At 38.5% G+C, this 26,098-nt stretch overlaps 1 protein-coding gene and 1 pseudogene across 4 annotated transcripts in view; one reads left to right on the top strand and one right to left on the bottom strand.

Annotated features, from left to right (window-relative positions):
- Nucleotides 1-23,335: 23,335 nt before the first annotated feature.
- LOC123634822 lies at nt 23,336-24,691 on the bottom strand (annotated as a pseudogene).
- RALGPS2 (Ral GEF with PH domain and SH3 binding motif 2) overlaps nt 23,669-26,098 on the top strand; it is a 160,318-nt gene continuing 157,888 nt past the window's right edge. For 3 of the 4 annotated variants that reach the window (XM_045547276.1, XM_045547277.1, XM_045547278.1), the window contains exon 1: nt 23,705-23,904. The gene's annotated coding sequence lies outside the window, so the exon portion shown is untranslated. Of the gene's footprint in view, nt 23,905-26,098 lie in introns of all 4 variants that reach the window. The other variant, XM_045547275.1, reaches the window with a different exon arrangement.

The following is a 26,098-nucleotide window of genomic DNA, read 5'->3' as shown; positions in this document are numbered from 1 at the left end:
CGGCGCTTCCCGGCGAGCGGGGCTGAGCAGTGTGACGGTCCCCTTGTCTCCCCCTTTCTCAGTTCAGGGGAATTTCTGCACCACTCACCACTCCCCTCTAAAAGATAAAGGTAAAGGTCTTTGCCTTTTCGCTTTTCTCCAGGACACCCTTCAAAGTTCTCTTCTGGGACCTTTACATTTTTACAAAGCCCAGGAGGAGCCCTTGACTTCATACTGCCTGGTAAATTTTGCCTGGTAAAAGTCCTCAGGGCAAGGAATGCAATGAGTCATGTACTTTCTCCCATTGAATGGACCCAGCAACCTACTCAGAATAGGTAAAAGTGAAAAATATTGAAAATACAAATTACTATGAACTGAATACAATAGAGAAGAGCAATGAGGGTCTTATAGGGGTAGAGTGTGGGGGTAGAACAGAAAAAGATGTATGGGGGTGGGATTTGACAGATAGACACTGCCAAATTCTTGGTCTCTGCTTTTTTCTTTCTTTCTTTCTTGTTCTTTCCTCCCTCCCTCCTTTCTTTCTTTTCTTTCTTTATTTCTTTCCTTCTTTTTTGAGAGACGGGGTCTCACTACTTTGCCAGGGCTGGAGTGCAGTGGTTATTCATAGGCACCAACATATCGCTCTATAACCTCAAACTCCAGGTTCTCAAAGGATCTTCCTGCCTTAGCCATCTGAGTGGCTAGGACCTCAGGCATGCACCACGGCATCTGGTGATTCCCTGGTAGCTAGAACTCTAGGCTCATGTCACCGCACCCACTGCATTCCTTTTAGAGAGGCTAAGCAGGTCATTCTCTTTCCAAGGCCTTCTTTTTGCAAAGTCCACCATAACTGGTTAGTTTAGGCTTTGTTAGTTACAATGGCATTCCAGTCATGCCTCCGTGAGGTCATCCTGATTAAATGTGAGGGTTTTTGGTTTTTTTTTTTTAACACTCGAGGAAATCTTTACTAAATATGGAGTAGTTGAAAAGAATAACAATTGCGTAGAAGGGACAGATAATAGATAGAGATATAGATAGATAGATAGATGATAGATAGATAGATAGATAGATAGATAGATAGATACAGAAGTATAGGTATCATTCAAGTACCCAACCTTCAAATTTAAAAAAACAAATTAACTTGTGAACAGTTCCCTATACAAACCCTTTCCTTTCCCCCTCAGAGGTAAGGACTATCCTAAATTTTGTAAATAACATTCCTTTGCTTTCCTTTATAGTTTTATCCCTAAACACTATATTTAGTTGTACATGTGTTTGAACTTTATATAAATGGAATCATACAGTAGGTTCATCTTTTTGCTTTTTTTCCAAAATTAAGTTCCTAGGATTCATCCATGTATATATAATTCGTGGATTTTCACCACTGTATGGCATTTTGTTGTATATTACCACTATTGAGTCATTAATTTTACTATTGACATATACTTAGGTGGTTTCCAGGTTTTAGCTTTTGCAAATCATGCCACTCTGATCCTTTCTATGTATATCTCCTAGTACCTATGTGTAAGTTTATCTAAGGTATTTATCTAGTAGTGGAATTGCTAGGTTATAAGCTATGTGCCTATTCAACTTTAATAGACAATACTAATAATTTTCTAAAATTATTATACCAATTTCCATGCTTATCAGTTGTGTATGAAAGTTTCTTCCCATTGTCAATATACCTGTCAACACTTGATATTGTCATATTTTTAGTTTTTTTTTTTTAGTTTTTTTCATTTCAGCATATTATGGGGGTACAAAAGTTTAGGTTATGTATATTGCCCTTGCCCCCACCCCCAAATCAGAGCTTCAAGCGTGTCCATCCCCTAGATGGTGCACATCACACTCATTATGTATATGTACATCCATCCCCTCCCCCCCCATCTGCCCGACACCCAATTAGTGTTATTCCTAAATGTGCTCTTAGGTGACGATCAGTGAAACCAATCTTATGGTGAGTACACGTGGTGCTTATTTTTCCATTCTTGGGATACTTCACTTAGTAGAATGGGTTCCAGCTCTATCCAGGAAAATACAAGAGGTGCTATATCACTATCACCATTGTTTCTTATAACTGAGTAGTACTCCATGGTATACATATACCACATTTTATTAATCCACTCATGTACTGATGGGCACTTGGGTTGTTTCCACATCTTTGCAATTGTGAATTATGCTGCTGTAAACATTCGAGGGCAGATGTCTTTTCATATTTTTAGTTTTTTAGTCAAATTTATTGTAAAGCAGTGTCATAATCTTAATTTTCATTTTACTGATTACTAATAAAGTTAAGCATCTTTTCATATTTTATTGAGCATTCATGTTTCTTCTATGAAATGCCTGTTCTAATGTTTTCCCCTTTTTCCTGTTGAGCCGTGTGCTTCTTATTTGCTTTGCAGGAGTTATTTTATATTCTGGCTATAAAGTATTTGCCAGTTATATTTTACAAATCTTTTCTCCAAGGTTGTGGCTTGTCTTTAGTGAACACAGTTTTGTTTTTTCAAAAAATGTAATGAAACATATTAATCTTTTTCTTTTGGGTTTATGTTTTTAAAGTCTTGTTCAAGAAATCCTTCCCTACCCTGAGATCATGAAGACATTACCCTATATTATTTTCTAAAAGTTTTATAGTTTTGCCTTTTACTTTTAAGTATTTAATCTACTTGGAATTTATATGGGGGGGTATGGTATAAGGTAGAGGTCCAAAGTAATTATTCCTCTATGGGTAAACCATTCTCCCAGCACCACTTAGTGATTTCCCATGACCCACACTGACAGTGCTGACATAATTCAACTTTTCACTTAGCTAGGTCTATTTATAGGTCCTTTATTCTGTTTCATTGGTCAGTTGTCTATTTCAGAACTAATACCACACTCCTAATGACTACGGCTTTATAGTAAGCCTTGCTATCTTATAAGGCAATTACTCCTGCCCACTTCCAACCTTGCTTTTCTTCAGACCCTTCTTGGCCTCTTGTTTCTGCATATATATATTTAAAAATTAGCTTACTAAATTCCTGAAGGGGGAAAAAAAACTCTGTGTTTCTTTGGCGTTTTTTTTTACCGTCTTCTTTTATGTTATTTGTCCTGTTCCTTTCCCCCACTCCCCAGAAGGGTTTTTCTATCTTTTCCTCTTGTATTTTTGATTGATTGAGTATATTTTTTTTCCTTCCATTTGGTTTTTCCTAGAATAATTAGGAAGTTATATGCTCCATTCCCATTCTTTTAGTGACTACCTAAGACATCTTAGTCTGCATACTTAATTTATCAAAGTCTAACATTTATCAATACCTTTATTGATAAAGTAACACAGGAAACTTTGAACATTCTCTTTCTAATCACCCCTTGACTTCCATGCTGATGCAGATGTGCATTTATTCTATATTGATTTTTAACCCCGCAAGGTGTTATTATTGTTTCATCTAGTTTAGATTTGTTTATATTTACCCACATATTTACCACCTTTTTTGCTCTTCATCTCTTCTTGTATCTCAGACTTTGCATTTGGAATTATGTTACTTTTACTTGAAGTATATACCTTTGAATTTTCTTCAGTAAATTGGCAAACTCAACTTTTGTAAGATATTTTTTGCTGGCTATAAAATTTGTGGTTGATAGTTATTTTCTCTCAACACAATGAAGATATTATTTACCACCTTCTGACTTCTGTTGTTAAGTCTAATTTTCATTCCTTTGAAGATAATGGGTTTTTTCCCTTCTTCATCTGTTTCGCTTTTCTGTTCTGCAGTTATACTGCATATCTAAATATGGTTTTTAAATTTTTCATTTATCTTGCTTAGGATTCTTAAAAGCCTCACACAAAGATGTGAATAGAGATCAAAATTGCAGAGGTAGTTGAGGGTCAGATTATGAAAGATTTTGAAAGTCATACTAAGGAGTCAGTATTTTATTCTGTAGAGCAGTGATCTTCAAACTTTGTAGCTTATGTACATTATGTAAGAATTTTGAAAAATATGTGTTCTCTTGCACATTTAACTTGACATGTACAATTTTCATCATAAGGTTAAATAAGTTTGTTACTTGCTAATAAGAGAGAGAATATATTAAATATTGTATAAATTAAAATAAGGTGAGGATTAACTAAAATTAGGATACTTTTATGGTATGCTTGAATATATAATATGTGATATATATTTGGGTATGATTATTTACTACTTGAAATATATTGGTATGTCTATTGAATAAAGCATACCAATTTTAAAATAAATCATATATAATTTTTACCAGTTTTATGAAATGTTTTTAAAATGTTATACTTTAAAACATTACAATTTCATTTAAAAGAATAAGAATTACTTACCTATACTAAATTTAGGCCATCCCAACATAAGATCAATGTTGTTTCTAACTTCAAGCTTCACCCTTAATAGAAATATCGGTAAAATATAAAAAGGCAGGAAGACCCATAGATTTAAGGTGCTTTGATTATGCTTTGATTAATCATTAGGGAGGCTTCCCTGAAACCAATTGTCATTCTAGGTGGGGCTTTTCAAGTCTGCAATCTTACACAAGAGGTCTAAATAAATTCTACAAAGTCACAATGGTTTTGGCTTTTGCATGTGAGAATCTCTCTCTTTCTCTCTCTCTCTCTCTCTCTCTCTCTCTCCCTCTCTCTCCCTCCTATCCTCCCTCCCTCTCTCTACCACATATGCAAGCAGACCTTGATGCCCCACGTTTATTTTTGGGAAAGGATTCAAGCAAATATTGGAAGTTTTGCCCACAAACAACTATCTGTTTCAAAGGGAAAGGGAGTGAGGACCTCTTTCTGGAGGCAAAAATGATTGGTTAGAGACAGAGGTCATAAATCTACTGTTCCATTTGGAGGTGGGTCCAAATGAGCTAATGGGCAGATCCTTCCCTTTTCTTCACTTGTGGCATTGAACAGGAAATTTCCACGAGTTGGGTCAGAGGTTTTTTTCCATAGGCACATGTAAGCATTACATGTTCTATTATTGCAATATTGTGAAATTTGTCCTTTTGAGAAATGTGCACACAGATCTTGGTGTATTTTACTTGGAAACAAGAATTAAGAGTTATTGTTTATTTATTTATTTCCACTTTTTTTTTTCCAAAAGAGAAAAATATGGGGAAAATGTTGTGGAAAGTTTAGATCTACATAGAAGAATTTGACCATGGATATCCTAGAACAAGGTTTAATACACATTTTATGGTTAAGCATTAACTATCATCAGTTATAGTTTGTATACTTGATAATATACTAACCATTAAGCACTTAGAAGAGGTAAAAAGTAGTTATTAAGAGCATAAGCACAAGAGTTAGACTGCCTGGGTTCAAATCCCACTTTTACCCCTTTGTAGCTCTGTGAACTTGGGTGATTTTTATAACTTCTCTGGGTTTTAGTTTCCTCATCAGTAATAGGGGACTAAAATGTTATCTACCTCGGACTATAGTTTTGAGGATTACATAAATGCCCCAATTTCCTCACCTATAAAGTAGTCTCTTTCTTGTATGATTATGGTGAGGATTAAATGAGAAATATGCATACAATACTTAGCACAAAGGCCTGGGTCATGATATAACTTCAATAAATTTATTTTGTTTAGCAAGTAAGGAAATAAATCTGCTTTAACAATGTGACATTAAATGTTTATTTTACTTTCACATATCACGTCACAACTAAGAATCTGAGGACTTGGCACACTGCACTGTCAGCAACTGTGCTGACACAGAAACAAGACGCAGCATTACCTGTGAAGAGAAAATACTCCAACACTTTTGTATTTCGTTGCACAAATTACCAATTGAATATAGTGGGAAATGATAGCAGAGACTTAAAAAGACTTCAGTGATTTTCAAATTTTTAAATAAAGCATATCTTGATTTTAGTTCTTTGTTCAATTCTATTATGCAAATGTAATGGCAATGCAATTTCTCCATTTTGTCTTGTATTAGTTCCTTGGTTTAGCTCTAGCTTTTTGAGAGTAAATATAATATGGCAAGTCAATAAATTGCCATTAAAATTATTAAAATCCAATGTTTTTTTAATCATGTAATCATGATTCAGGGTTACATGTTCTAGATTCTAAATGGCATTAATTTGGCTTATATAGCCTCAAACTCCTAGGCTGAAGCAATCCTGCTACTTCAGCCTCCAGGGTAGCAGGCATGCACAACCATGCCCAGCTAATTTTTAAAAATTTTTTGTAAGGGTCTCACTATGTTTCCCAGGCTGGTCTCGAACTCCCGGCCTCAAGCCATCTTCCAGCCTCAGCCTCTCAAAGCACTGGGATTACAGGCATGAGCCACCGTACCCAGCCAAGTGTGTGTGTTTTAAAGACAATCTGAGTTGAGTTTACAGCACTTGCAACTGAAGGAGTCCTGATACATACAGACATCTTTCTAATTTATTCACAGATGCAACCATTAATGTTGAAAGTGAATACATTTACAATGAAGTACATTAAAAACATGGTCCAAGTGTCTCTTGAACCCAGGCAAGATAAAATAGCAGTTAAAAGCCTAGGCTCTGGAGTCAAACTGTCTGCTTACCTGCCTACCAAACATCACTCGAGGCTGAGAAGCGGCTATCCTTCTGGAGAGGACCCCTGCTCTGCAACTGCCACAGAAAGAGTCTTAGCAAACCATGGACTAGGGCTGATGGCCACTTATCATTGCACCAACTCTGTTGCCTGTCTTACAGCTATGTTATGAGAAACATCAACCATTTCTTGTGTTTCTTTATCAAAACTGACAAGAGAAAGAGAGAACCAAGAAAAATAGGAGAGAGATTTTTTTTTTTCTGTGGATGGGAGGAACATTCCTACAGGTCGTGCCTTGAGGAAAGAGCACAATCTAAGCTACCAATAGTGAAGCTGCCATTTATTCATTTTCATCACCTACTGGGGCCCTGCAAAGCATTTGCATTTCCCTCTATGGCCTAGTGCCTGCCCATCCTGGAATATCTTCTCTGACACTACTTAAATGTTTTTCACTTCTCTTTTCTGCTGCCTAAAATGTGAAAATTCGGCTGGTTAAATATTTCATTTTAAAGATATAGATCCCTTGAGATAGGTTAGCATAAGAGCATAGGTTTCAGTGTCAAGACTGCCCAGATTCAAATTCCACCCCCACCACTGACTATAGCATATTAACCTTTGCAAGTTACTTAACCTCTGTGTGCCTCAGTTTCCTCATTTGTGGAATTCAGATAATAATAGCAACTCCCTCACACGGTTGTTGAGGATCTAAAGCGTTGATGCATGCTTAAAATAGTGCCAGACACACAGGAAGCACTATGTAAGTGTCAGCTCTTATTAAGCTTAGGTGTTTACAGATCATTTAAATCGGATTTCCTTCTCCCTAATCTAGCTGAAGATAGCTTCACAGAGGGAGTGGAAGCTTGATAGGAAGACCAGGTGGGGGCAGGGTGAGGACTAGAGGGGTTAGAGGGGCTTGGAGGAAGGAGAAGGGGAAGGTTGGGATGGAAGTGGAAAGGATAGAGAAAATTAGTAACTGTGCAGAGTGAGACAGGTCTGGATGGAGCTGCTACAATCGGAGGCTGTGGGTCCTTAAAGTAAAGAACATTAAGAAGATGGAAGAGAGGAAAAGGATGGGAGTGGGCAGGTGCCAAAGTCAATCACACATATTTCACAGCTTTGTCTAGTGTTGACTTGCATCCAGAAAAGGCAGAAGAAATTCTTTTTCCTCCCTTTTACACTTGGTCTAATGTCATAATCTAACTACCTTATGAATGGAATAGATTGCTGTGCACAAACCTGAGATCCCAATCTTCCATTCATAATGCTGTTCCAGCAGGAAATATTTTCTGGGTTCCAAATAACAGGCCTCAGTGGTCTTTTGGAACAGGAGCATTTGTAGGTTGGGCCTGCCTGTTTGCTGAGGGGGAGATTGCAGCTGGGTAGGTAAGATAGAGAGCCCAGCTTTCACAATTGGAGAAACTGGAGCTGATTTGTCTGGACTAGTGATGCAGCTCCAATGAGAGCCCAGGTCTCCAGGGCTCCACATTTCCGGGTTAGTAGTTTTACCTTCAGACTCAATGCTGTTTAATGAAATAAAGATAGTGACATACATTTAATAGGCTGGATGGCACAATATGCCACTGAAATTGCTTCATTTTTGTTTTAAAGGTAACAGAATCTGATTTTATGAACAGTATTAGCCAACTAGAGATTGATAATTAAGAGCTGTTTTGTCTTTCTTCTCTTAGGCTGCATGGGAGGGGTGAAACAGAGGCTGGATGACATTTTGCCATTCTTTGTAGAGGAATCCAAATATCATATAGGGGGAGATAGAAGAGAGGAGGAAAATGGGAAGCTCTTTAAGTTTCCTCTAAATGCATGATTCTTTTACTCTGCTTTGCCTAATTTTAGGGTAGACCATAGTAAGTATAAATCATAGTATTAATCACCTGTTGTCTGTTTTTCTTTTAGGTACTTCAACAACCTGAATCATAATAATTCTTCATTGATAAAGATCAATTTGTACAATGCCCTGGATTGATAGAAACTGCTGTCCCCACCCCCTGGGCTGTGGACGGGTACCAGTCTGTGGCCTGTTAGGGACCAGGCTGCACAGCAGGAGGTAAGCGGGGAGCAGCCAGGCTTCATCTGTATTTATAGCCGCTGCGCCTCATCGTTTGCATCACTGCATAAGCTCCGCCTCCTGTCACCTCAGTCACTGTCTCCCATCACCCCTAGATGGGATGGTTTAGTTGCAGAAAAGCAAGCTCAGGGTTCCCACTGATTCTGCATTATGGTGAGTTGTATAATTATTTCATTATATACTACAATGTAATAGTAATAGAAACAGAGTGCACAATAAATGCAATGTGCTTGAATCACCCTGAAACCATCCCCCACTGCCCTACCCTGGTCTGTGGAAAAACTGTCTTCCATGAAACCAGTCCCTGGTGCCAAAAAGGTTGGGGACTGCCGGATAGGAACATTTAGGGCCTATGAGACACAGTTATAAACAACTTTGCATAAGAAGAGTAATAGAGAATTTTTAATTTATTCTTTACTTGCAGAAAACATCCTCAAATCAATGATGTCATTGTTCTCTCTACTTGACAGCTGTGGGGCTAAGCAAGGAAGGTGAAGTGACCAGCTGCCTCACAATACATTCTCTGGAGGAACTGGGATCTAAAGCAATGATATGTGGTTCTATCAGGGAACTATCTCATTTCACTGATTAATGGGGTACAAGCATCTGTGAGATTTATAATATGACAAGTTTTCATAACATCACAATAAGAAAACAACAGTACCAGTAGGGCAAATCTTTAAAAATAGCTCTATGTTGATTATTCTTGTGCACCAATAATTAAATGAATTGCTAAGAGAAAACATAACAACCACCATTAATTGAGCACCTACTACAGGCCAGATGCTGTGCTAATTACCTTACCTGCATTATCTCTGGACCTCACAGTAACACTCTTATGGAGATTTTATTATCCCTGTTTTTCTGATTAAGAACTGAGGCTAAGAAAATTTCATTGACTTACCTGAGCTTCCACAGCTGGTAAGAAGCAGAGCTGAGACTCACCCCCAGGTAAAGCTATCATTGCTGTCGTGTGTGAGGCAGCAGCAGGGGCTCTGGGATTGGCAGTTCTGAGACATACGCTGGTGTCAGGAATGACCAAACCACGAAGAAGTTGTGGTGTTACGCATAACTTGGTGGCAGTGTAAGATTTCTACGAAAAACAGAATCACATTATAGCACTAAGGCAGATATTTTAGCAACGTAAATAATACAACAAAGGGAGCAGAAAAATTTCTTCTACCCGACTATGGTACAAACCATTGTTTATCAAAAATCATGCCTTTAATAAACAGATTAAACCAGTTGTTCAAGAAGCCACTATAATGTTTTCTGTCTATGAGGCAATCAAGCTCCAGATATAACGTTTTCTGTCTAGGAGGCAGTAGAGTGGTTAAGACCATGGGCTCTGGAGCAAGACTGCCTCGGGTCAGATCCCAGTGCTGCCACTTGCTACCTGTGTGACCTTGAGCTAACTACTTATGTCTTCTACCTACTCCGTGGAGTTGCCATGAGGGTTAAATGATGAAATCCACATAAAGTGTTTAAAAGCAACTTGGTACATGGAAAGCATTTGGCAAATATTAGTTGACCCTGTGTGCAGAATAGTGTATGAACAGTGTGAGGAAATTGAAGCTATGGCACCCTACTTTCAAGGAGCTTAGAAACTAGCTGGGAAGAGAAAGCACCTGCTTATAATATGTCTTAGAAACAGGTACAACATTAAAAATAGCTTCTTTGGTCAAAGTATACACTGTTATATCCCTAACAAATATTAAGAAAATAAGAATTAAGGAAATAAGCCAGATGTATCTATAGTCTCAGCTAATCAGGAGGCTGAGGTAGGAGGATTGCTTGAGGCCAGGAATTTAAATCCAGCCTGGGCAACACAGTGAGACCCTCATCTCTAAGGGAAAAAAAAAAGAATTAAGGAAATAAAGGAAATAAGAGAGAAAGTTCTCTGGAGAAAGTGAGCTATGACCTGTATTTTGAAGGAGTTGTAGTTTACCGTTCTGGAAATTTTAATTCAAGGACTTTGGTAAAGTGACTTGTCCATTATGGGTATTGTTCATCTTGATTCATTATATATGAAAACCTTTTAATAAAATTAGTTCAATGAAAATGGTCTCTGCAAGGCATTGGGTTAGAACTACAAATTTGAAGGGACACTTATCCTCAAGGAGCTTACGGTCTATTATAAGAAGTTATATGTTAATGAGGCAGAAAAGTACCATGGAAAAGCAATGCCAGCTGGCAACGTGTTGGTTTCCAGAAACTTTATTAATCGCATAAAAAAATATGGGTTAGTCTTTGGCACACAGAGAGCCCAGATGCCAAACGTAATAATGAACATGAGGGGAGTCTCGTTCTTTTCGGAAAGGCCTCCTGGGATACAATTGGTATTGGGACTAGTTCTCCCTTGGTTTTGCAGAATGAGACATCTAATCAGGCTGTTCAGAGACTGACAAGACCCCCATTGAATGAGCAAGACATGGATCAGAATGAGAATTTATTAGATTACCTAGCTGAACAACAGGACCGATCATCTATACAGCCCAATTCTCCTTGCTCCATCTCCACCCCCCACCATTCCTAGTAGATATAGATTCATTTGAGGAATAGATTATACATCAAGAAATTGCTTGGTGTGAGTCAGATAGATTGACATTTTCCACTCTAAGAATGTTTGTTTTAGCTACATGGCCACTTTTATATCCAGACAATTGCTCTTCTAGACTCCTCCTTGTGTATAATTATTTTTTAGAGATCAGCCCAGGCTGATCTCAAACTTCTGGCCTCAAGTGATCCTTCTGCCTCAGCCTCCCAAAGTGCTGAGATTACAGGTATGAGCCACTGCACTCGGCCATACTTGTTTCTGTTATAACACATTCTTTTTTTATTTGAAGACTTTTAGCATGTTAATTTCCAAGTTTATAGCTCATTTTACCTTGGCTACATTTTTAGTTTCTGCCTGATGACATTCGGGGAGGAAACTTAGTTTCTTATCAGTATGTTCTAAATCCCACTATGGAATGGGTTATGCTAGAAATTTTTCTGCAGAAAACAAATACTTACCTAGTACTTGAATTATTTCTCTTCCTGAGTATTCCATCTTCTTCCTGACTTTTTGTCTCCATCTCTTGTCCTAGATCTTGAATGCTACTTTTAGACTTAGACTTCTGTTTGCTGATTATATAACAAATTTTATATGGTTAATTGAATAGGATTCATATCTCACTTGAAACCCAGCTCATTTGTAGCTAAGCATCCATTTGGCTGTCCCTAGGGGGTTGTACGAAACCTGAGAAAATCATACTGGTGCCTGGCATGATGGGAAATAGATGTATTCAGGTAACATCAAATTGAAATAAATATCCAAGGAAAAGAAGTCAGGACAGAGCTCATTTTTGTAAGAAGGATGGGATGAGCTTTGTCCTTTCTGAAGGGGGGTGGTATTAAAAGAGGATTAATTTTTCTGATACCACCAGGTGGCTGACTCCCTAAGATGTTACAGAGAAGTGGCAGGAGAGTAAGATTTTACAATGTGAGTTTGGAGCCCAACATGAACTTATCATATGAACAACCAGGGAAAGAATGGCATATGTTGATTAAATGCTGCCCAGATAAGTTTGTTTGAATTCCCTTTCCAGGCAAGGTGGGCCCACTTCAGTGTCCAGGAGCCTGTCCTGGAAGTGAATAGGGCAGGGCTGGCCAGAGGCTGGCGCAGCAGACCCTTAGAAGGCGTCTGGAAGACAGCATGGAGGGACGAATCTGGAACTAGGCAGACACAGCCCAGCCTACACATTGATCCGATGGCCCTGGGCAGCAATTTGGAAACAAAAGAAAGAAAATGGAGACAACTAAGGCTGTGCAGGTCTTACAACTTCAAGTTAGCACCAAACACTGAAATTAATTTCAGTGATTTAGGGAAATGCTCAGATATTAACATTATGACATAATCAATGATACTGCTTATGATATCTGGCACTTTAAAACATTTTCCAAAATTATATATACTTTTGTAGTATCATTTAACCCTCAGTATAATGATAATGAAGATAGGGCAAATGTTATCATCCTGGTTTTAAAGTAAAAGAAACTGGATATATAAAAGAAGGTTGAGTTGTTTATTGTGGTTTACTGGGAGAATTATGACTAACCCCCAGATCACCACACTTCTACCGTAATATTATTTCTACTGGGATAAATATTGAGACGTAGTAATAAATAAAAGATTAGCAGTTAATAAGGAGGCCTGAAAATACACATCATAGTTGATATTCTAGCTGGGAAATGGTTCCATTTAAGGAATAGAAAACTACTCACACTAGGTTAAGAAACAGACATGGCGGACAACCACCACGGCATAAAAGCAAAGAAAGCCAATGGGCCTGAAATGGGAAAGAACGATTTCTTATGTGGCTTTTGTCTCTTATCAGTCTTGTACTCCTCTCTGGAGGCTAGCTTGCTTTCTCTGCTTACTTGTGTCCTTCCTGCCACACACTGGGCCCTGCATAACCTTGTAGTTTGGCTCCCAAGACCACTGACTGTTTCTCGGTGACCCTATTGCAAATTCCTAGAAGAAGCAGAAAGATTGAACTTGGTCTAGATCATCACCTTTGCGCATCAGGGAAGGAATATTCACTTGTTCGCAGTCACTTAGGGCCATCTTTTAGCAGAGGCTATGGGTGGTCAAAGTGTGGTCACAGTAACTATGATAACATGTATGATCATAAGCTATCAGCATTGCCCTGTAATTAAAAACCAAAAAGAGGAAAGTATACCTTCGCCAATTATAATAAAATGCCATATTCAATTCAACAGCATTGTTTATTATAGTACAAGGTCTAATTTGGGGCATTTCAACCAAAAATTCCTAAAGGATTTAGGAATGATTCAGAGGAAAGTTACAGACTTTATTTTGATTAGAAATTAAAAACATTTTTAATAAAGACAAATGGAGGCATTAACTCAGTAGATTAAAAATAATTTAAAAAAATAGATACACGATTTAAAAGATACAAAAGAGCACACACTGAAAAGTCAGTCTCCTTCCACCCATACCGCAGCCCCCAGTAACTCTTATTGAAGGTAATCATCATCATCAGCTCTGTTCTGCTAGGAGTACGCTCTCAGTATGTCAGCACACAATCGCGTTTTCCAGCACCCTTTAGAATTATTCCATATGAGTACATCTAGAACAGCTTCATTTTTTAAGTGGCCGCACAGTATTCCATTGTATGAATGTAATATAATTTTTTGACCAATTTCCTATTTAGTATTTACATTCAGTATATTTCCAGTGTTCTACTATTATTATACTTGTATATACCTCTTTTTAAACACAAGTGAGTTTATCTGTGGGATAAAATTCATAGAAATGGAGTTCTTAATGTTTTTAATTTTGGAAGAAATTACCAAGCTACCCTCATTAGAAGTTTTACCAATTTCTTTCCAATCAACAATATATCATAGCACTGGTTTGCCCACATTATTAGTTCAGTGGAGAATGACAACATGGTTAGGTCTAAAATCTTTCACTTTCTGGAAAAATTTAAATATTTTATCTTCCAACTTTTTGTTGACTTCCGACTTTTTGTTAGCTGTTATATTTTTGATTTATAAGAGCCTTTGTTCAGCTCTTTGATTATAAATTTTGCATAGCATCCTAGTTTTATTTGAATGCAGTGTTAATGAATACAATGTTGCATCTTTATATATATGTTAATTAAACTTAAAAAAAATTTCCCCCATTCCTGCATTTTGCAAGGCAGGGAGGGAACGGGACAGGTGTGTGGTAGGGAAGGGTCTTCCTATCACATTAGAACCTTTCCTAAAATGTTTGGTGGTCCTTAACTGCTTGTCATATGTAAGATTCAGGTACCTCTCCTCAGTCTGTATGGTTTAATTCTCCACAGAACAAAAGTTCATTCTCCCTTTAGGGTGGGGATGTGCTAGTAGCTTGTGGTGGTGCAGAGGCTGTTCTTTATACAGACTTTGATCCAATTCTGTCTTAGAGGATTCTCATACCCACTTCCTCAGTACCTGGTGTCCCCAATTACTAAATTTTTCAGAGTTCTGCTGTGCAAAGCTGGCTGCTTTTTGCCTTTCACCTCTACAGACAGTTAATTTAATTTTTCTCTGCTTAGCTATATCAATTACTATTCATCCCTTTTTTTCCCCATCTTCCAAAATTTCTCATTTGTTATTATCACCATTCCCATTATTTTTGTTCTTTATTGTAACTTTAGGGACATTTTGGGAGGTAGCACAAATAAACATACATATTCAATTCAGCAAATTTAGAAAGTGATCAATAAATTTGTTTTTGGCTATCAGAAGCCCTGCTTCTCTTGTGGGTATATTTCAAAAGCAATAACACTGACAGGAACAAAAAGTACTAAAACTTAAGTAAGTCTTTGTAAGTATTCAGGTTTAGATGTAACTCAGCCCTAAAGACCACTAGTTTTAAAGTGGTTTTATTTTAGGTTCAGAGTGTATGCTAGTAATATTTACAGTGTAGGACATATCAGTAACTTCATAATAATTTTTTGAAAAGTGACTAACATATCAGGCTGTTTTTATTTTTGAAGTCATGTTTTCTAACTGATGTCACAGTTTGAAAGTCAGTTTGTAACTAATTTTACCACCACTTATACTTTCCCAAGTGGAATACTTTAAAATAATAACTATTCTGTTATAGATACAGTGCCTTTTAACAACAAATAGAATTTCCAGTACTCAGCATAAGTATCAGCCTGTGTAAGCAGGATTGCATCATAATTAAGAAAATCTCTTCTGCTAAGTGAAGTCTCAATTACACACAGTAAAAATTACATGAGATTTATTAGTTGATCTAACAGAAGTACTTTAAAATGCTTATGTTACTAACTTTCAGAAGGAGTAAGAATATTTCTATCTGGAATGTGAAACCACAGATAGAATTGCATCTCTCCAGGGAAATACACTCAGTGGTTATGCAATAAGCCTTTCCCATAGGTAATGTGATAATCAACTTTATTACTATGCTGCTATGGTAGAAAATTATCTCCTGCAATATGTTTTTTTAATACACTTAGGTGGACAAAATGAGGAATTGGACCTAATGCCATGTTTTTCCAGTTTAACTTTTCCTATTTTTCTAAAATTATTTGCATTCTGAAAGTAGTTTTACTCTTTAGAACTCTTGAATAAGTTTCCATAACAGAACTAAATTATAGAAAATACAATTTAAAATTAAACATGTACTGGGTATCACATATTGGATTGTTCATTGTTACCATAAAGTATATTATATTTAATAAGAATTTTCCAAGCCTCATTGATTTTATAGGGAGGCAATATAGCATGAAGACTGAGTTGGATTGCCTGGATTTCATACCCAACTTTGCCATTTCCTAGCAGCATGACCTTGGACAAGTCATTCAACCTCTTTAAGCCCCATTATTAAAATGTAATAATATATACCTTCCTGGGTTATTGTGGGAACTAAATGAGGTGACATGGGTGAGGCATTTAATGTATTGTCTGTCTATTGCAAATGCTCAATAAAAAGGAATCAAAAGAGAGAGTTGGGGATTGTGCTCTTTAGGCACTCATGATCTACGAGGGGATATGAGAAATGTACATATTGATAAAACTACAAGTCATTATATAATAAATTGCCAAAGTGAGAGAGGATACCGGTGATAACAGGGGTTTGGAGAAGGGAAATGCCAGTGTGAAATGGATGTACTAATCAGCACATCCTCGTGGAAGGAACAGAGGTGAGTCTTAAGTCAGACCCTAAAGAAAGTCTTAGAATAGAAGAGAAAGGAAAAAGCTGCACTGGAATGAAACAACAGGAGTAGGTGCATATTTGGTGATTGGAGATATAAGTGTTTGTTTATTGAATAAATAAGTCAAAGAATGGTCTGTCTGGCTAGTGTGTAGAGTGATGATGAGGTGAATTATTAGGGTAGGCTGAGGTTACTGTAGTCCCTGGTTTCTACCCTAGTAAACCATAAGGAACAACTGGCAATTTTTGAATTGAGAGGTGAGGGGGATGGGGAAGATGTTTGATACCATAAATATAGTGGTGTAGGAAAAGATGTGTAATAAAAAAGTATAGAAAATAGCTAAATCTATCAATTAGGAGTACTTTTCTACAAATGTGGTTCAGGATAATAGTTACAAAAAAATAAAATTATAACACAAATATCAGGACTACATGGATAAGTGAAGGAGAGAAAATGAGTTAAAGGTGATTTTAAAGACTGGGAGAGAGAAGAAATGATGATGTTGGAGGGGATGCTGATTAAGGAATTAAAAGTTTTCTGGTTAAAAACAACACAATTCTTATTGTTTTCATAAAAAACATACATGTTTCTAGTAAAAAAATTCCACCACTGACAAACAATGGAAATATATAAAACTGAAAAATGAAAGTCCTCTTCCCCACCCCTCAATTCCATTCTCTTGTGATAATTTTTTGCATAGCTTTACAGGCTAATTTCCATGTACATACCAACTTCAAAGAAAAGGATATGGAATGTAGTTCTCTTCAACTTTTTTTTTCAATATTGGTTCTTGTAGAGCTATCTTTTCATTGTAAAGAAATATTACAATTGTATTTGCCCACTCCCCTATTGATGGACATTTAATATTCCAATTTTTGCTATTACAATTTTTAATGAGCAGTCATATGTACTCTTTAAATATCATCACAGTATTTTTGTAGGACAAATATCTATGTGTGAAATTGCTGGCCGGGTGCGGTGGCTTACACCTGTAATCCTAGCACTCTGGGAGGCCGAGTTGGGTGGATCATTTGAGCTCAGGAGTTCGAGACCAGCCTGAGCAAGAGTGAGACCCCGTCTCTACTAAAAAAATAGAAATAAATTAGCTGGACAACTAAAAATATGTAAAAAAAAAAAAATTAGCCAGGCATGGTGGTGCATTCCTGTAGTCCCAGCTACTTGGGAGGCTGAGGCAGGAGGATCACTTGAGCCCAGGAGTTTGAGGTTGCTGTGAGCTAGGCTGACACCATGGCACTCTAGCCCGGGCAACAGAGTGAGACTGTCTCAAAAAACAACAACAAAAAAACAACAAAAAAAGAAATTGCTGAGTCAAAGCCTATGTACATTTAAGTTTTTCCTTGATTATGGCAAATTGTCTACCAAGAGATATGTTCATTTGCACTCCTAGGGTATGAGAGGGTCTGTTGTCCACACCTTCACTAAAACAAAGTATTACAAACCCTATTACTTGTGCACTCTATTAGGCAAAACACATCTTATTTTAATGTGTACTTATTTGATTATTGGTAAGGATAAATATATTTTCATAGGATTTATTAGCCATTAAAATTTTTTCTTCTTTGGTTATTTCAGTTCTGAACTGAAGATGGAATGTCCTGATGTAGAAGTCGTGGAGGCAATGAGAGGTGTGGTACAGAAGCCTGGGTAAGAATTAGCAGTAGAGCAGGGGCACTTGAAAGAGTAAGGCCATGTAAGTTCCCTGCATAGTCATAGAAAGAAGATAATACAAGGCCATTAGGACATTCAGAGTTAGGAAAGAGAAAAGGGCGAAAGTGATAGGAACTGAGTAGTAGCAGCTTAGTGGTTATAGAGATGGAAGTAGAATCAAGATTGTTCTCTGTCATAAAAACTGATAAGGGACTTTGGGTAAATCTTTTCAATCTCTGAGCCTCAGTTTCCTCAGTTTCCTTTTATAAAATGAAAAGTTGAATAAGATGACTCTTTAGTTATAAAATTTCTTGACTTTATAATTTTAACTGGAGAGACAAGACAATTTCATGGAAGTAGTTGATGACTTCAGAAAGCATAAGGGATTTGGCAGTAAGGTGGTCATTTAAAATAATTATGATGTAATAGTCTATGGATTTCTTAATTCTGCTGCTGCTGCTTCTTTAAAATTGTTACCTTTTAAAAAAACTTTTTATTTGGAAATAATTTTAAATTTATAGGAAGTTTGCAAAGAATGTGTGTATTTTTTTTCTGAACCATACATACATCCTGGCCCTTTACTCTGAAATACTTCAGTAAATATTTTCCAAGAATAGGGAGATAACCACAGTAGAGTTGACCAATTTCAGTGACTTTACTATTGATGAATACTTTTATCAAATCAATCTATCATCAGTTTTCCAATTAATCCAATAATGTCCTATATAGCATTTTTTCCTCCTCCAGGAAAGAATCCAGTGTAGTATCTCATATTACATTTAGCTGTCATGACTCTTCAGCTGGAATATTTTCACAGCCTTTCTCTTTTATGACATTGAGATCTTTGAAAAATACAGTCCCTCTTTTTAAAAAAACAAAACCAGAACATTCCTCATTTAGGATTTATCTGATATTTCCTCATGAGATTTCTCATTTCCTCATTAGATGCTGTGTCTTGGGTGGGGGGAATCACATCTGGAGGCAAATAATGTCCATCTGTCCCTCATTTTTGATGCTAATTTTGATTACCTAGTCAGGTTTTGTTCAACTTCTCCACTGTATAATTACTCCTTTCTTTCAACTAATAAGTCTGTGGAAAAATACTCTAAGACCACGCAAATATCCTTGTCAAAATTTCTCCCCATATTTACATCCATTGATGGTTCTTGCCTTTTGCAATCTTTGCCATAATGGTTACAAAATGATGATTTTGCAACTCCAGCAGTCCCTCAGTATTCTACCATAAGCAAAAGTATTTCCTTTTTTGCCATTTATTTTATACCAATTTATTATTAGTATGGATTTATGAATTCCTGTTTTTAAAAATTTGAACGTGTTTTAACATGCAGGTTATATAAAAAGGAAACTACTGTAATGAACATTGTTGACAAAGATACTTTCCTTTCATTAAATATAAAGAGTAATGCCTAAAATTTTTATAAAGAAAGTAGAATACAGTAATAATTCACTTATCTGGAAAAAAATTTGTTGGGTAAAGGCAATTATCCAAAATATAGAAGAACATATGAAAGTAGGCAAAAGGCCTTTACACTAAGTAAATGACCCAAAATATCAGAGTTGTTTAGGAATTTTCTTATTGTTTACATATATTTTGAAATATTGGTTATTTGGTTTCCTAGCCTACTCCAACATGATAAGACAATTCAAAGGGGTGTGTATGTGTGTGAACATATGTGCACAGGGCAGTGCTGTAGCAGCAGGTGTAGCAACAAGAAGGGACAACAGAAAAATCAGTTATGAGTACCACCCAGATCTATCAGACTCAAAGGAATGCAGGAACGTAACAGGCCATGATTACTTATTGTATGGTGAAGAGTACTAAGTACAGTGTTCCTAAGCTCCTGAGGACATGCTGGTTTTATAGCTTTTGTTTTTTTATCATAATACCTCTGAGTCAGCAGGAATAGTTGCAGCTATACAGTTGGCTGTCCGTATTGACAGGTTCCATATCTGTGGATTGAAAATATTCTTTAATAAAAAATAACTATACAACAATAAAAATAATACAAATTTAAAAATACAGTATAACTATTTTCATAGCATTTACATTGAATTAGATATTATAAGCACTCTAGATGATTTAAAGTGTATAGGAGGATGTGCGAAGGTTATATGCAAGTACTATGCCATTTTATATAAGGGGCTTGAGCATCTGTGGATTTGGGCATCCTCAGAGGATTCTGGAACCTGTAGCTACCGAAAGACAACTGTATTATATTTTATTAGTTTAAGGTGGAGAAGTTGGTGATTTTTCAGGAAAAAAACCAATAAAAGTAGTTTAAATAAAACTGTTTCCAATGCTTCAAGATGAAAACTTCAGTTATCTAGAATATCTAATTATATCCAACCCCTCGATACCCCCTTTTCTAATGCTGTCAGATAAACAAGGCATTTGTTACTAAAACTATCTTTAAAGTTAATATTCAAAATTGTTAGTGCATGCAAACATTTATTTATATACTAACTGGCCTCTTTAAGAGTTGTTCCAGGGAAACATTAACCATCCTTAAATAAATCCCTGCTGATCCACAGCCTGCATAGAATTGCCCTGTGAGAAGCAGCTTAATTGTAAATGTAAATATAAACATAAATTGTGAAATTAATATGGCACTCATATTTGAATGGACTGTTATCTTTGTCCCTGGTGTCTTCATACCTGTGCTATGTGTCTCTTGATTGGGAATCATGGCAGGCTCTCCTTGTACCGTATGTGTGGAGAATGTCTATCTCTTTGAAGTCCCCTTATGCATCCTTTCCCTCAAAGTGAATTTTGGATATGCTACTTTGCCTATATTTTAAATCAGAACATTGCAAACATAGCCAACAAATAGCTTCAAAATGTCCATCCACGATATATATTTGAAAAAAGAGATTAAAGGTTACAGAAATAACAGAGGTATACGTTATTACTGAAATTCTGTTAGTTGTAATAGAATTAGATGTTACTGAAATAATAAGCTTTTTCACCATTCCAATTTGATTTTATTTTGACAGCTGTAATGAGAAGAGTTGTTTGTTAATTTGCTTTTTGCAGTGGTGGTCTCTCATCTTTGAAGTGTTTGTTCTATATCTACTTTTCTCTTTTTTTTTTATTTCAGCTTATTATGGGGGTATAAAAGCTTAGGTTATATATTTTGCCCATGTCCCACCCATACCCCTGAGTCAGAGCCTCAAGCATGTCCATTCCCCAGACAGTGCACCTGGCAGTCACCATGTAGTCATACCTCCATCCCCTCCCCCCACCCCCACCTCCCCGAGTCAGTACCTTCAAGCATGACCATTCCCCAGACGGTGCGCAACGCACTGCTTGTTCTATATCTAAATTAGTTTCTTGGCTTACCCCTTGGAAATTCTGATGGATAGTAATCAAACCATTACATAATGGTGATTCCTCTGAAATGACTTTTAAACATATTGAATTCTTATTGATTTCTATTTTATATAATGGCATTTCTATTTTATACATTACCACTTTTTGTTACACTAAGACTTTGCGTATTTCTTGTCTTTTGGCAAAAGCAAATGGAATCCATAAAGCAACTTACAGAACTTAACTATGATAAAAGTGTTCTGGGAAAGAAAATTTGGTGCTGCTCCTCTTCAAGTGCAAAAAGCCATTGCCTTCATTTACATATCAGTGGGTAGGCAGGGACACTGACTTAATTGTACTACACTTGATCTTAGCCAAAAGGCTGAGAAGCGATGCCTTACTTGTAAAAGATACTAAAAATGAACTTTTTTCTGTATTTCTATTAATATGTTCAAATTCTTAATCTTAACAAGTTCAGAAATTTTAACTTAACAGAACTCTTAATAAAGTTAATAAAAGTATTATTTTACAGGTTATCAATGTAAGAAACAGATTTTGGGTAATTATTCCAAACTCAGAATTCAGTAGGCATAAGAATTTAGTGTATTCATGGCTTAGCTCATGAGTTACATGGCTTTTTCTCTTGAAAGTCCAAATGAAAACTTGACTGCTTTTACAGTAGACTGTGAAAATTATTGGCAGATGTAGGAAAACAGGCTCATTTGTATTTATGAAACCCTACTTCAAGTTTAAAGTAATTGTAAGACATGTATACAAAATAGAATGCCCTATTTCTTATGAGCCGTTATTTGTGATAATGGTGTATATTTATGTATGTATGTATATAATTGTTATATGTATTATTGTTGGTACACAGCCAACCACATTTTCCTTAATCTCTTACTAACACTTAAAAAAGACTAAACGTTTAGCCAACTCAATAATTGGAAGGGGTTTTTTTTCCTCAAAGTGCTAATTCAGTTTACTGTTGTTTCTTTGGGACTTGAAGCAATTAACACCTGTGGGAAAACTTCCTGTATACATAATGCATCCCCCCCCATTTTTTTTTAACCAGTAGTCTTCCTTTTCTTCTTTCTTTCTTTTTTCTTTTGGTTTCTCTACTTCTCCCAGTGATTTCATCAGGATTCAAGACTTTCTTTGAAAGTAAAATGGAATAGAAATGAAACACTATGAACTTTGTTGCCTATCCTTGTTTTATTTTCGTTTTTAACTTACCTTTGTGTGGGGATGACAGAAGACGGTTGAAGGGCATTCTAGCTTCCCCACCTAGAGTAAAGGGCTATGACACAAGGCAGTCAAAGGAAGAACTAATCAGCATTCTACAATTTACAAGATTAATCAGTTCTATTTAGTGGTTATTAGGGGCAGGAAAGAAACCAATGGAAACAGCCAGTTTTGGTCCTTCCATTTTATACTCAATGCTAGTACACAGTATTCCTTTCACATTCTATTGCACATTGCCTAGAGCTGCAGATCATCAATCATCCATTTTCAGGTGGTCTAATGACAGCATATACAAAGGTGGCTCACTTAAAACATTCCATTAATAGTCACACTGCATCAAATGGTGCTAATTTTAAGTAGGCTACCCCATATAGTACACCCTCTGAAACAACACCCTGCTACCGTTTACACCAAATTCATTCCTTTTCCATTCCCAGGAAGTATTTAATATTTCAGAATCATGTTTGTGCAATGACGTGAAAATACTGTTCACCTGGAAATCATCAATCTGAGACTTATGGGAAGCCAAATTTCTGTCATTTGCTCATTAAGTCAAGGGTATCATCCTGCATAACAACTACAAAGGCCTACTTCTAACACTTCCCAAATCTTAATGTGTGAGAGTTTTGATCACCACAATTTATGATCTTATTTACAACAGGGGAGTGACTCTTTACATTTGGATCTCCCTACTTGACCGCAGCGACTTCTGAAAACACCGCCGGTGTGGGCTGGGGTGGATATTTGATCTTGGGGCCAAGTGTTCCCAGACTTTGTTCTCTGGCCTTAAAGGTGAGGTGCCGGGTTCTGAAGGCCAAAGACACCCCAGCGGATTTCACTATGGAGGGCGGTGCCCCGAGGGGGTGGCCCGGCTGTGGTTGGTGTCCCACCTGTCCCCTGTAACCCCTCCCCGCCCACTGGTTTGGCCGGTGGGAGACCCTCCCTCCAACAGGCGCCCGGCGTGCGGCTGCGGCTGGCTGCGCGCGCCGCAGACACCCGTTCCCGGCGGCAGTCGGGCTCCGCCGGGCCAAAGAGCCGCTGCGGGAAGTGAGCGGGGAAGACCCCGCAGGCTACGGGTCTCGCAGCCGGCGCGAGCGCGCTCGGTTGGGGCGCGCGCACGGCTTCGCCCCGCCCGCTTGGCGCGCGCCCCCGCCAGGTCAGCTCTGCTCCCCAACCCCGGCGCGGACGGGGTGGGTCCGGCTCACTCCCCTCCCCCGAGCGGCGGCGGCGACGGGCGCTGAATGAGAAACGCCGACCGTTCAGGTCGTTGAGCGCTACCCTAGGCGGCGGTGGTGGCGAAGCGTGAGGCCGGCGTCGTCTTTCCATCCTCCAGGGCGACGGCCGCGGCTGCACAGGTCGGTGCTGTGGCGGTGGGGCGGTGCGGGGGAGGGAAGGTGGGTGCGTCGCGCCCCTGGGGCGGCGCTCAGCCGTGGCGGCGGCGCGGGGAATGGCGGCGGCTCCGGCTCTGCGGCGTGTTGCTCCCCGGCCGCCGGCCCCGGGGCTGCTCGCCCTCGGCGCGGGGAGGCGGCTGCGGAGCTTGGGCTGAGGGAGGAGGGCGCTGGGGGCCGCGCCTCCCTCGGTCGCTCGCTCTCGGAGTCTGGAGGCGCCTGTGGAGTCCCCGCTCGGGAGCACCGTCCCAAGGCCGGGGGCGCGGCGACCCCCGGCACACACCTCGCCTAGCTCTCCCTTCTGGGTGGCGGAAGCCCCCGGCTTCCCCTCGCGCTGTCCGGGCGCCCAGCGGCGCCTCAACCTCCCTTAAGGTGAGCCCGAGCCCGGACCGCCTAGCCGGGACCGGCCGAGCCGGGCCACACCCCCTCTCCGGCCCTGGCTGCTGCGCCCCCGGAGCCTGGCCGCGGAGTTAGGCGCCTGCGAACCTGCAGACTCGCGGTCAGGCTGACCTGTTGCGGGGCGGCCGGCAGCCCGAGTGGCCCTCTAGCCCCGGCCCGGGGGGCTGCGTCCTACGTTGGCCGCCGGGCGGGGGGCGCTGCCTCAGGTCGGTTAGCTCTACAGCCAGGAGCCGGGCATAGTGGGGAAAAAGGAGATTCCGGACGTATCTGATCAAACACTTGCAAAGCCGGGAGATCTGTCTGCAAATATCCGGAATTCCATTGCAGTATCGGATTAGGGAGGCTCATAAACACCGTGCTTTGGAGGTGGTTTGGGAGAAACGCGAGCCAAGAGTGAGGACCTAATATCTGGAAAATAGTCGTAAACCTGTGCGGAGCTAAACTATCCTCCCACCTTCCCCCCTCGAAGCCCTTTTCCTGTAGCTGTGTGTTGTGTAGACGCAGGCCAGTTTCAGTGTACGTGGGCGTGTTTGGGAAGAAGCTGCGAGCTGATAGGAGGTACCTAGTACAAATGTTAATTTGTTTGAGCTGGGAGGGGTGGGGGAGGAGGAAGAAAGGGCACTGATGTTAGCTGTGGAGGAGGGGCAATCGAAACACTAAATTTCAGTTAAGAAAACGCTAAAAAGAAATATTTTATGTCCAGTGTTTAAGACCATCAAGTGGAAATACACAGGCAGCAATTAATTGAGCTTTGTCGTTTATGTGCCCTGGATTTTTTTCCCTCAACACTTCAGTTGTTATAGAGAGCCTTGTTTTCTTACCAGTGTTTATGAGTTGACTTTGGTGCTTTTATGTATTATCATTAGATCGACTCTTGTTCAAGTCTCTTTGAAGGTGACCATCAGAATTTTGGGAAACTTTTAAATCCGTGCATACAGAGTATTGCAGTTACAAATTGTCACGTAGCTTGCTAGCCATAAAGCCAGTTCCACCCGAGATAATTATGCTTGTACAAGTGCTATAGGATCATAAATATAATTAAGTGTATTACTGCTAAATATCTTACTCTAGACTTTAGAATTATGAAGGAAATTGTATCCAAATAGTATTATTTTAATGAAGATAACCTCTAACTCAAGCTTTGTAGGCATGAGTTTGTCACGTAACTTCAAAGATTTGGAAAATAATTTGTCTTTGCCACATCGAAAGATCAAATGTAAGGATGTTAGATGCCATTTTGAATAACTAATTTCAGTGTAATTAATTTATCTTAAAGGTAGTTCATTTTCTCTTTTTAAAATTCAGCATAATAATTTTGAAATGGTAAGGTGTGCCTTTTCTCCATTATGTTCCACCTTTTTTTGAATTAAGGAATTTGACTTCAGAATACTCTGGGCAGGACTCTGGAAACATTGTGCACTTTGCCTAAATTTTTTCAGATTGCAACAGAAATTTAAAGATAGCATTATCAAGATTGTGACATACTTTTCTGATACTTATTTGTAATATCAGAAAGGATACTCCAAAATTTCCTGAGAGGAAAGTATAACCAAAAAACTGGCTTTGTGAATCAGATACATTTGTGCTAATGTATTTATTTATGTGTCTGTGTTTAAATACCTGATACATGTCTTTTTCAGTTTATTATGTGATTTACAGTTGAGTGTAGGGAATGATGGACATATAGGTGTAAATTGTTCTATTGCAACTTAAAACACTTCAGCTTTTGTCCAGAGGCTCAGTTTGCTCATTTTTTCATTCA

The sequence above is a fragment of the Lemur catta genome, chromosome 3, assembly GCF_020740605.2.
Source record: "Lemur catta isolate mLemCat1 chromosome 3, mLemCat1.pri, whole genome shotgun sequence".
NCBI lineage: Eukaryota > Metazoa > Chordata > Mammalia > Primates > Lemuridae > Lemur > Lemur catta.
This window is presented reverse-complemented; position numbering and strand designations above follow the sequence as displayed.